The following is a 12742-nucleotide window of genomic DNA, read 5'->3' as shown; positions in this document are numbered from 1 at the left end:
AAACAGGTTACAGTTCTCAGCACAAATCATAGAAGCATCTATCTGCTGCTGCTCTGCTTATGCAGCAACCCCTAAACAAAACAGGGGACGGGAGAGGCACGGCATTGCTGATCGAGATAAACCACTATATAACTCCAAATGGAGGTAAAAATTACTGATTCAGACATAAGAAAATCAAGTGGTTATAAGTGAAGCGAGGCCCAGATTCAGCAATGACAGTGGCTCTCTTACCCTTCACATCCATAATTCTTCCCTATATATGGCTGGGACCGGTACCCTTCCTCCTTCTGAGCGCCTCATCTGGCCTGCAAACCTATGCGAGAAGTTGGGGCTATTAGATTTCCCATGGAAAAAAAAAGAGACAGAGCAGAGCCTAGAGACAGAGGATGGAGTCAGAAATGATCAAGTCCAGACAAACAGTCAGACCAGATTTTTACTCAAGTGGTTCTTGATGACTCAGTCTGTGAACCAGGACATTCATCACCTGTCCGCCATAGCCAGGTTACTTCCTGGTTCTGTGGCCAGTTGTGGGGAGAAAGTGCAATTATAATACTGCCTCTTCTTTGAATCCGTAATTAGTATACACGTGGTTTGCAAAATACTTTTATTAAGCACATTAATATCTGAGAATTAAAAAAAAAGATAATACATTTTCCATGGGACAGATGCCAAATTTAATTAGTACAAAGGATTTCTTTGGTGAGCAACGAAGCCCAACCAGAGACTGAGATGATCTCAGGAGATGTTTCTTTTCTTTATTATTTTCATTGTTGAAGATTCCCTGGTCTTGTTTTTTTGAAAACCACTCTACCGAAATATAGAATATACCTAGTATACGAATTAAAACTTCAATAAATGCTTCCAAGTTTTTAAATAACGTCATTTCTCTGATTATGAAAATAACACATATACATTTCCCCCATTCAAGCTAGTGGTCAGTCTGTCTCAAGAGAGGGACGTTAAATGTCAGAAAGTGGAAGTCTGCAAGGCTTTCTGATTTCTGTTTTTAAGAGATGAAATTCTAGAATGAGGAGAGTGTACACAAGGCGTCTGCCTGAAATCAAAGTGAGACTTGAAAATATTGTCACGCTAAGGGGAAGGGAAGTGATGGAAGGGGCATAGATCTCTGAGGCCTGGAGCAAAGGAGGGTGGTAGCAAAGTCCTGAAGAGGAAGTAGCCTCAAGCTACGTCCAGGCATGTGGGATCCTGGGTTCCTCCGCTGACTTCACACGCTGGACAGGCTCAGGGGAGAGATGATGTGGCCAAATGCAGCAGGGCCCTGGCCCACTGTGGGCACCCAATGTGCCTGCCCAGAGGGCTCCCTAACAGTGAACGACTTCTTTATGGAGACGGGCATCTGCTTCTAGGCATAGTTTTAAGATGCTCATCACCAAGTATGGGTCTAAAAGCAGCCAGCTTCTTTCTGTCCTTCTGTACAATTTACAGACATTTTGCACGGACTGATCGTAAGTGTGAATTCCCAACGTTTTAGTCTCATAGCTGCTAGAACCAGCTATATGGTCATCAAGCTGATTGGTGTCTCGTGGTCTTAGGTGATCAAGGGTGGTTGGGGAGGACAAATGCACAGATCCATGTTGTGGCTGGGACTCTGGATTCTGACCCCGTGGAAGAAAGGACTAAGAGAAAGACAAGGAGAGGGAGTATCCGGAAGTCGCTGTTGCATGAGTAAGTTAGCTATCCTCATAGGGCAGAGTTAGTGGAAAACTGATGTTCTTTTACAGCAGAAAAGAGAAGTGAGGTTTTTGGGGGCTTTCCAAAGACAGGAATTTTGGAGGCTAGACAGGAAAATTCCTACACAGGAATTTTCAAGTTTAAGCAACTGAGGGCAGTGAGTGATTCTCAGACACAAGAGGACAATTCTGCAAATCTCTTTGCGGTGAAGGGAGTGGGGAGAGAAGGCTGTGGTAAAATTTGAAAACTCACATATATATTTGGAAGAACAAAGCTGTTTAGAAGATGTGAAATATTTTTAATTCTTATCTAACGGGGATGTAAGTAAATAAAGCTTGAGAAATTGCTTTAGGCTTTAGAAGAAGGGGCCAGAAAGTGAAAGTGGAGTATAACCCTAGTCCTACTGTTAGCTCCATAGGGAATCAACAGCAGTTTATTCAACACACAGAGACAGGGATCTGGAAGGGAGTTTAGAGAACACATCTAGCCCAGAGGTCAGCAGACTACAGCCCTGTAGCCAAATCTAGCCTCGATGCCTGTTTTTTCTTTTAAATAGCTCTCGAGCTAAGAATGTGTTTTACATTTGCTGCTTGCTCTTATTTAACTTTTTATTGAAAGAGAGGTGGTGGTCTCTGAAACTCTGCTTGTAACTGTCAGGACAGAGCCTGTCATCTTCACAGCTTTGTTCTTATCTCATGTACTGGTGTGTGCAAGTCTTGCACTCATTTTTATGTTGGGTTTTTGGTCTTTGTTTCCTTTGATTTCTAGAAATAATTTATATATTAGGGATATTGCTCATGATCTGTGATACACGTTGCAAATATTTTTCTCTCAGTGATTTGACATTGGCTTTGCTTTGGGTGGTTTGTGTGTGTGTGTGTGTGTGTGATATGATGATTTTTTATTTTTATGTAGTTAAATGTATTAGTTTTTCTTTTATTGAATCTAGACGTGGAGTCTTAGTTAGAAAGTCTTTCCTCAGGTTATAAATACATTCACCATCACTTCTAGTATTTATATGGTTTAGTTTCTTTTTTTTTAAGGCAAGCACGAGGTGAAATTTATTAAGGGGGAGCAAGGTAGGATTACAGAGCAAGAACAAGATATATATAGGTTTACAGAGCAAGGTACATATGCCACAGATGACGACCAGGCCCCTTGTCGTAGCAAAAGAGCTCATTTAAAAAAAATATTTAGATCTCTGATCCATTGGGAGTTTATTCTTGTGTGTAGTTTGAGGTATGGATCCAATTTTACCTTTTTCAAAATGGCTATCAAGTTGTTTTCATTCCATATATGAACTGGTCCTATTTGTACCAGTGATTTTTTTTTAGATGTCATAAGAATTTTTTTGTATTATATTCTAAATTTCCATATATGCTTAGGCTTAATCTGGACTTTGTATTCTTTCACCCAGATCTGTCTGTTCATGTGCCAATACTAAAATTTTATTACTTTATGATATATGATATGAGATTTTGATATATTTCAATAGCTGGTAAGGTATTCTTTTCTAATAGCTTTTCTTTTTCAGATTCTTAAAAAAGCTATTCTTGCACATTTATTTTTTCATATAATTTTAGTATCAACTTATCTGGTTCCAAAAAAGCTTATTCGTATATTTGTGGATAATCTTATTTAATTTACAAATTAACTTGGGAAGAACAGACACCTTTTAAATGTGAGTGATCCTATTCAAGAACATAAACTGTCTTTCCATTTGTTCAAGTCTATTTTTTGGCATTTTAGGAATCTTTAAAAATCTTTAAAAAATCTTCCTTATATTGATTTTGCACATTGCTTGTTAAGTTTATTTCTTAGAATTTATCTATTTTTGGTTGCTGTTATAAATAGGACTTTCTCCTCTACTTTAACTGGTTCCTGTGAGTGTATCTAAAGGCAATTGATTTTTGTATGTTTTATATCTTGCTAACTTCAGATTTTTTTATTGCTTTGTTAGTTTTACTTTGTTTCGCCAAGATTTTGAAGATATATTATTATGTCATTTATAAAATGCTAGCTTTAGGACTAAATGCATATATTTTATTGCTTTAAGAATGTTTATTATTCCTATATTCTTGAGTGCTTTTTTTGACATCAGAAATAAGTTTTGGGTTTTGTCATATGTTTTTCAGCATTCACAGAGATCATCATATGGTTTTTCCACTTAGATCTATTATTATGGTGCATTCTAGTAATTGATTTTCTAATAGTGAACCACCTTTGCATTCCTAGAATAAATCTCATTGGATCCAGTGTATTCTTAAAGTGGTATTGGATCCTGTTTACTAATATTTTGTTTTAGCATTTTTGTGCAATGCATGTGATACTGTTCTGTCATTTTCTTTGCAACATCTTTGTTGAATTTAGGGATCAAACTTATAACTTTAGGTGTTTTCTCTTCTCTAGGACAATTTATGTTGTATTAGGACTATCTGGTCTTGGAAGATATGATAGATTTTTTCTTTGAAACTGAACCTGGTGCTTTTTTGTGGGTAGTTCTTTGATAACTTTATTTCTTACTCGGGTATGTTCTATTTAAGTTTTTTATCTTTACTGGAGTCAATTTTGACAAACTGTATTTTAGTAGAAAATTATCCATTTCATCTAATGTTTCAAATATATTTGCATACTGATGTACGAAGTAGTCACTAAGGGTTTTAAAAACTATTTTCTCTGTTTCAATGGTTATTTCCTTTGTCATTTATTATTTTATTTGATTTATCTTTTTTTTAGTTTTTCAGAGAATAAAGATTTTTATTATTTCCTTTTCTTTTGGTTACTTTCTATTTATTTTTCTAGCTTGCTGAGCTGAGAATTTAATGCACTTACTTTCATTTTTTAATTTTTATTGCTGTGTTTAAGACTATGAATTTTCCTCAGATCACTTTTAAATGAATCCTATTGATTCAAATATATAGGTTTGCGGTCTTGTTTTTTGTGAATTTAATAATAATCTCAGGGAAAATAGTTTATATTTTCCCTTTCATTCAAGATTATTTAGTAGAAGATTTCTTACTTTCAAGGTGGAATGGCCTTTTTATTTTTTGATTTAGCCATTAATGACTAATTTTTATTGCATCATGATTATCTTAGATCTCTTATAATAGTATCCACAACCTTTCCTCTTTCCCTCATTGATTTACTAGAAAAACCAAGTTATTTAATTCAAATGATATTCCATATCCTGGATTTGGCTGCTTGCATCTTCATGATGTCATTTAACTTGTTCTTTTCCTTTCTTTTTATTAACAATATTCCATGTTTCTGTAAATTGCTATTTGTACTTAGAGGCTTGATTTAATTCATGTTTAATGTTTTAGGCAATAATACTTCATGGGGATGTTATATACTTCCATTGCAATACAACACGAAACATTTAATGTCTTGTCCCACCATAATTAATATCTCGAGTGAGTGGATATTATTCAGTAGGTTTATTCAGCCCGATCCTCCATTATAAAGTTCACAAAGTTCACCATCACCCTTTTATATAATGGTTTTAGCATCAATGTTATAGCCTTCACCCATTATTTTATTTGGTGTAGCAACATGGTGATGTTTCTAATCCTGGCATTACTTTTGCTATTTGTGGTTGTTGTTATTTAGTTCGTTTATTTATATTTTAACAGTTTTTTTGAGGTATTCTTAACATACAATAAAATGCACACATTTAAGTGCACAATTTAGTTTTGACATATTTATATAACCATATATTATTATTTTACACTACTAAATATTATATATTAATAACTGAATTCATCTATAAAGAAGAATTTTCTATCATCAACTGATTATCCCAAATACAATTCATACAGGAAAAGGCAAGATAAATGTTTAACTCTTTCTCTTAATTTATCAATTAATGGCTAATGAGGTAGTGCCCTGGAAATATCCAGTGGTGATAATTCAGGGGTTTTATTAATTCTTTTTTTTTTTTTTTTTTGGTGGGGCTTTGGAAAGGTGGTATTATTAACTCATGGATTTTTATATATTTACAATGTTTCAATCAATTACAGTCACTGTTCTTTTATTGATGCTCATATTGTCCATTTTAGGCTTATGGAAGCCCCTTTAAGTTGGATCTTTATCTTTTTGATATAATTACAGTAGACTTTGATACTTCTTTGTTTTTTGGCATAACAAGATGTCATAGATTCAGCTCATGTATTTCCTACCATGGCTCTGCAATCAATCATTTTTCTGGTTCTTTTTAGGAGGGAATGCCATATAGAATTACGAGTTATTTTTTAAAAAAATCTTTCTAGAATTATATATATTGGTTCAGTTACTAATAATATACACTAATAACATACATTATTGGGATAATGCTTTTTATATCAATTGTCTAGGCTAGTAGTGTTTAGTTATGTCTTTTTTATATAAGAGCTAAATAATAATCTGTGGTGGTTTCAAGTAACATTATTCTATTTTTCCTATTAGCTTTACTAATGTGAGCTATACATATTTACCACAAAAACTATTCAGAAAGGGCATTGGGGCCAACAAATCAGGAGACCTGAGGACTCAGGCTCACTCTGCAGCTGATGTGAACTTGAGTAAGTAAGTGGGTCTTTCTTTATGTTTCTGACTCTTTGCCTACATAGGCAGGGTAGAGGCAATGACCTGTCTCTGTGGATGGCCAGCAGCTGTGTATGCTACTTGATATTTATCACCCATTTGGCATCAACACCTGTGATCTTAGCCAGAGAAGCGAAGGCAGCCAAGAGAGGACTATAAAAGGGGCCAGATAAATTAGGGACACGTGTTCACTTCCATTTTCCAGACCCAGAAGAGGACGAGGGGAAGGAGAGAGTGTGAGCCTTAAGCTGGAATTGAAATTCAAGTTTTAAACCAGACTTTTTAATATGTGACAGTTACTGGAAAGACATACATTCTACCCAAAATGTTGGTAAGGAATGGGAAGAGAGATTCAACAAAGCCTTGTCAAAGGCAGTCACAGGAGAAAGCTAAAATCATTTGAGTTTGTAGTTCATAATGTGCAATAAACTGGATATATATTTGGTAACCATAATGGGAGAAGTTAAATTTTTATACATCAGTACAATAAATAGAGATCCTGGAATAGAAAATTTAGACGGAATTTCTGTGAGCTAGATGTTGACAAACCACTCGCCCCACTCAGGCTGTTTCTGCAATTCAGTTATGGTCCACTAGGTGGTAGCAGATATCTTGGCTGACATCCACAATGCGCTCAAATTATAATTTTCTATATAAATTCCATTGTAGATTTTAACTGTATATTTTCCAAGTAAAAATTAAAAAACATTCTTTGGTATTTTCATAAAAACTTTAAATTATTAAGTATTATTTTAACACAAATAGAAATAGGTATTGAGTAATCATATTTTTAAAAATTTCTGAAAGGCAAATTATATAACAATATTTTTTATTCTACGGCTGGCTAATCCTGTTCTTGCCTCTGGACTGACTAGAATGCTACTCCTTAATTCTCTCTGACGTTCTCTTGTATGCCAATATGAAATGGCTGCTGTAGATTTGCAACTTCAGTCAAACTTGATAACACACATTTCTTGAAGTTTCCTTCTGCTACTGGTCATAGGATGTGGGGGGTGGGGTTTAGGGAAAAATTTTTATGCCTGCCTTCTTTTACTTATCCATAAGTTTCTATTTATTATATTCAGAGTTTCACTTTTATCCTTTCTGTTTGCAAAATCAAGAAATGAAAATCTGACTTGCTGAGAACAAAAATCCCCATTCCACCAACTTAAGCTTTCTTCAATTAGAGGGCAGTAATTTCCCACTGATTCATAGAAGAACATCACTTTTTTCCCTGCGAGCTTTCTAACTGGAAATTTATTTAACCTATTTTCCATAAGATGGTAATTATCTTGTCATAAATCTGAGTTGCTACAAATAGCTTTAGTAAGTTCTATGCATAGAGAGCATTTTAAAGCCAAAATGTAAATTTTTTTTTTTTTTTTTTTTAGAGACAATCTTCCTCTGTCATCCATGCTGGAGTGCAGGCAGCAGTGTGCAATTATAGCTCACAGCAACCTCAAACTCCTGGGCTCAAGTGATCCTCCTGCCTCAGCCTCTCAAGAAGCTGGGACTACAGGCATGCATGAACACGCCGAACTAACTTTTTTAATTTTTAAAATTTTTTGGTAGAGACAAGGTCTCACTATGTTGCCCAAGCTGGTGTTGGGCTCTTGCCTTAGCCTCCCAAAGTGCTGGGATTATAGGTATGAGCCACTGCACCCAGTCCCAAAATATAAAGCTTCTGAGCAAAAGTTTAATAAACATTTATAAACAGCTTTTAAAAGAAAATGTCCCCAACTTTTTGTTACCAAATTTCTAAACATTCAGAAACATAGTGTGACAAAGACCCCTGTATACCACTCAGGTTAAACAATTATTAACATTTTGCCATATATTTGAATATAAATTTGTATCTATATTGTTTTGTGTAAAACATTTAAAAAGTGAATTGTAGATATTGTGACCATTATCACACAAAACTGTTCAGCATGCATCCCCTAAAAAAAAAAGGACGTTCCCCTACATAACTACACTATCACCCCTAAGAAAACTAAAAATACTTCTTTCATTTCATCTAAAAACCAATCCATATTCACATTTCCCAAATTTTGCCCCTACTCAAATTTCACACATTCCACTTGGTTGTTATGGTTCTTTAGACTCTTAGAATCTAGAAAGGCCTTTTAAAAAAATATAAATGATGATACTGACTTTTTGAAGAGACCAGGACAGTTGTCCTACAGAAGGTCAGTATTTGGATTTGCCTGATTTTCTTTGTAGTGTCATTTAGTCCTAAGAGCACATTGTCAAGTTAATTTCATGACAACCAATTCCTATTACCATGTGAAAGTTTTCAGAAGCTACAGTGGTTTGAACCCATAAAATCTCTGTGGTCTGAAAAGGACCTGACTCTCTCATGGTTCAGGAAGACTTGCAACCGTACAATGTCAGTGCAGAACCACCCCACACCCCCTGACACATTAGAGAACTGAGACCCAGAAAGGGTAAGTGTAATGGCGTCTCTCTCTTTGCTGCTGTAAAAATTTACCACAAACTTAGCAGCTTAAAATAACACAAATTTGTAGTCTTACAGTTCTGGAGGTCAGAAGTCCAAAACGAGTCTCACTGGGTTAAATTCAAGGTATTGGCAGGGCCACATTTCTTTCTGGAAACTCTAAGGGAAAATTTGTTCCTTGCTTTTTCTAGCTTTTTAGAGGCCACCTGTGTTCACTGGCTTATTTATGGTCACTTCCTCCATCTTCAAAGCCAGCAGCGTAGCATCTTCAAATCTCTCTCTGATGCTAACCCTGACTCTCCTGCCTCCCTCTTCCACCTTTAAGGACCCTTCAGTTATTAGGGGCTGCCTGAGAAATCCAGGATGTTCTCCCTATCTCAAGGTCAGCTAATTATCGATCTTAGTTCCATATGCAACTAATTCCCTCTTGCCATGTAATATATCATGTTTACAGGTTCCAGGGATAGGGATGCAGACCTCTTTGGAGGCCATTATTCTGCCTTCTGCAGTAGGTGACCTGGCAAAGACTGTTCTGCAAATGACTCCCAAGCATCCTGTAAGACACTGCAACCTCATATTAATATGTTTGTTTGTTTCCCAGTGGAGTTCAGTAAAAGGTGATCCTATATTGAACACGGTTAAAGAGGGTTTAATAATAATTTTTAAAAAAAGGCATTAAAAGAATTTTATTACAAAAATCACCTTCTTATAAGCAGATCCACAATTTGGTTCTGGAAGATAATGCCAATTCGTGTATCTCATATATCTGAAGTCAAATTGTTTTACTTGCTCATTTTGCTAAGGAAGTTGAGTGTTTTCTTTGACTATAATTAGAAAATCCAAATAACTTTAATCTTATAATTCACTTCTACTCAACATCTTAAATTCTACTGTCTTCTTCCATCACTTTAAGGTGCAGTAAAAGGATCCAAGAATGTAGAAAAGTCACACATACTTCCTCGTGGGTTATCTGTTCAAATCAGACCCGAGATGAATCATGCCATCGGCGCCCAGACTTGTTGGGTGTCAAGACTTAACACTTTACTAAGGGGTAAATCTCTCTGTGGTCTTGGACCCATTCAAAGCCCACAAGGCCCTCTGGGTGCTGACCTTTTGTTATGATGATTCCTGTAACCACCAATGTTACATAGAACTTTTTGGTTTTGGCACAAATTAGTATTTTTCCTAGATCACACTCATTGACATCTCATTAAATGTAATATAATTTGTCCCACTCATGTTGGTGGTGTTTTTCTAAAGTGGCAAATGAAAACTGTTGGATATCACTGATCAGGTGGGGAAATCCACTTTTTTGGGGAAGGGCAAATCAGGAGGTTTTACTTACTAGAAGTGAAATGTTTTACATTAGTGATGTTAGATGACTTATTGGGGTATCAGACAAGGTAAGAAGGAAGAAATTACAGAGTCTTGAACACACAACAGGAAGTTGAGCCAAGAAAATAGCAAAAGTTTCACCGCATGTATCAGAGGGTTCGGTTCAACCCTGAAGCTCTGAAATGTATACTCTTGGGTGCCCTGATAATGAGGCCTGCTCTGGAAGGATATTATCGTGGGAAAGGTCACAGCCCTCATCCTGGGGGAAGGTCTGGAAGGAGTTTGGGAGAGGCTTGGGCAGCGGACCAAGGACGTGATCTTGAGAGCATAGTCTTGAATTAGAAATAATAGTTATTGAAGAAAAACCTTATCCAAACACTAGTTAAGACAATCAGGCAGACTTTATTCAAGGGGTGCCATAGCAACAGGTGTAGGGACCACTGCCACGGGGTCTTGCCAATCAGACGCAACTCTGACTCAGACAAGGACAAGTGGGAATTTATTACCTAAGGACAGGGAGGGGGCAGTAGGTGCAAAATTACTGAGAGGAAACATCCGAGATGAGGGGTTTCTGGCCAACTGACTTGCCAGGATTATTGCTGCAGGCAGGCCAGGGTGGTAAGATATTTTGGGTGGTCAGACACCTAGGGTGAGGGGTTTTCCCTAAAATGACTTAACAGGACTCTTGCTCAAACTAGATTTAACAAGAACAGAGAGGGAAGCCCAAGGTTTGGCCTAGTTGAGCCAGGGACTCAGAGGAGCCTGACTAAAATTTTGGTCAAAGGAGAGTTTTTGTCCCAGTGATTAATTGAATAAGCATATGAGCTCAAGAGCATCTTGGCTCTTCGGCTGTGTTGATCTCCCACTAAACCGAGTGTCTTTGTGTGTCTGCACTGCGTCACTGATTCCACCAGTGGCCACTGCTACCTGGGAAAGAATCCCTGGGCAATGGGAATTTAGAGCTTATTTCTCTGAATGTTCTTAGATTCTGTTCAAGAGGGCTGCCTCTGGGAGGCCAAGGTGGGTGGATCACTCAAGGTCAGGAGTTCGAGACCAGCCTGAGCAAGAGTGAAAGAAATTATCTAGACAACTAAAAAAAAAAAAAAAATATATATATATATATATATATATATATATATATATATATATATATTAGCCGGGCATGGTGGCATGTGCCTGTAGTCCCAGCTACTTGGGAGGCTGAGGCAGGAGGATGGCTTGAGCCCAGGAGTTTGAGGTTGCTATGGGCTAGGTTGATACCACGGCACTCTGGCCCAGGCAACAGAGCCAGAATCTGTTTCAAAAACAAAAAGAGGGCTGCCTGGAGGGGTAAGCAGAAGCTAGACATATTGAGGGATGCTTAGAAGTGAGGAGAGTCCATCACCCCCATCAAGGAACCTGCAGGAGAGCGTTCTCCAAAAATGGAGGGGTCTCCAAAGAACACACGAGAAAACCCACAGGCAAAACAGTCAGTTCTAACCACTGCTGGGCTCCAGTCATCATGGTGGCGACTTTCTTGCCCAACTTATGTCTCTTCCTCCCTGTGCCCCAACCTTGGAGCATTTAGCTGACCACACCCACTTCCCTGACTACAGGCTTGTCCCTCTGCAGGAGGCCTGAGCTGAGCAAGGGGAGGAGGCCCCAGTGAAACCATGGTCAAAGTTCTGACTATCACATGAAACTCTGCATTTTAATTACTGATTAGGAACTTGCACCACCTAAGAGTTACCAGAACAGAAACGAACTCAAGCTTTTCCTTTAGCAGCAGGAAAATCAGCTTCATGAAGCAGAACTAGTTGGAGAGTGAGAGAAAGAAAGGAAGGTGCTTTGCTTGCTCAATATGATTGTTCCAGTTTTGACTGTCCAGGTTGGGGATGTCTGGCACCTGTCGTTAACATGGTGGGAGAGAGGAGGGGGGTGGTGAGACCAGGGAAAAGGAGACATTAAACAATGCTAATCGAGTCTTGTCTGTTTTATATTTGGTTTAAAGTTTACTCACCACATCTGCATAACAAAGAGGGTGATTTGAAAAATTATTCTTTGAGTGTTTTACCTTCCAGCTTTATCACAGGTCACTCAATATTGGTTAGGATGTGGGAAATGGATTAGCACTCTCCATAGCTTGTCCAATGAGGAATTCTGCTGGATTTAGCTCAGAAGACTGCAACTGACTTCATCTAATCTCCTGTCCAGTAGAATCTTGGCTTTGTTAGTCCTTAAGTCGCAGTTAAAACACCTCCAATGAGGGTATGTTTCTTCCTCACTCCCTTCTTCCCTCCCTTCTTCCCTTCTTTTCTCCTTCTTTTTTTCAGTGAAGTTAACTTAAAAAAAAAAAAAAAGAAACAAATGAGCAGTAAGCTCTATTTTCCTCTCTCATATTCCCTCTTCTTCCTTTTCAGTGAAATTTCATCCATGTTATCCTGTGTGGCCATCCTATTCTGTGTCTGGCCCTCTTCCTTAACCCTTTGCACTTGGATGTCAAGTGTGACTCGACACGGTTAGCAAAAATTATAGAGATTAAAATTACTCTTTGAATGTATCAATAATTTGAAATATAAAAAAATCCAAATAAATAAGTTTGTATGAAAAGAAACTCCAGTTTTTTATTCTACCTCCGCGCTTTGTAAAATCTGGGGCATTTAAAAAATTAAATCCCGAGTAGAATAAAGGGATCGA

The 12742-nt window shown here is 37.3% G+C and overlaps 1 long non-coding RNA gene across 1 annotated transcript; it reads left to right on the top strand.

Moving 5' to 3' along the window:
* The first annotated feature begins 1848 nt into the window (after positions 1-1848).
* On the top strand, positions 1849-7982 carry LOC105879763 (uncharacterized). The gene is made up of 3 exons (XR_001157876.2): positions 1849-2012; positions 6136-6251; positions 7665-7982. It is a non-coding gene; the product is annotated as an uncharacterized LOC105879763 (long non-coding RNA).
* The last annotated feature ends 4760 nt before the right edge of the window (positions 7983-12742 follow it).

Source organism: Microcebus murinus, chromosome 1 (assembly GCF_040939455.1).
Source record: "Microcebus murinus isolate Inina chromosome 1, M.murinus_Inina_mat1.0, whole genome shotgun sequence".
Taxonomy (NCBI): domain Eukaryota; kingdom Metazoa; phylum Chordata; class Mammalia; order Primates; family Cheirogaleidae; genus Microcebus; species Microcebus murinus.
This window is presented reverse-complemented; position numbering and strand designations above follow the sequence as displayed.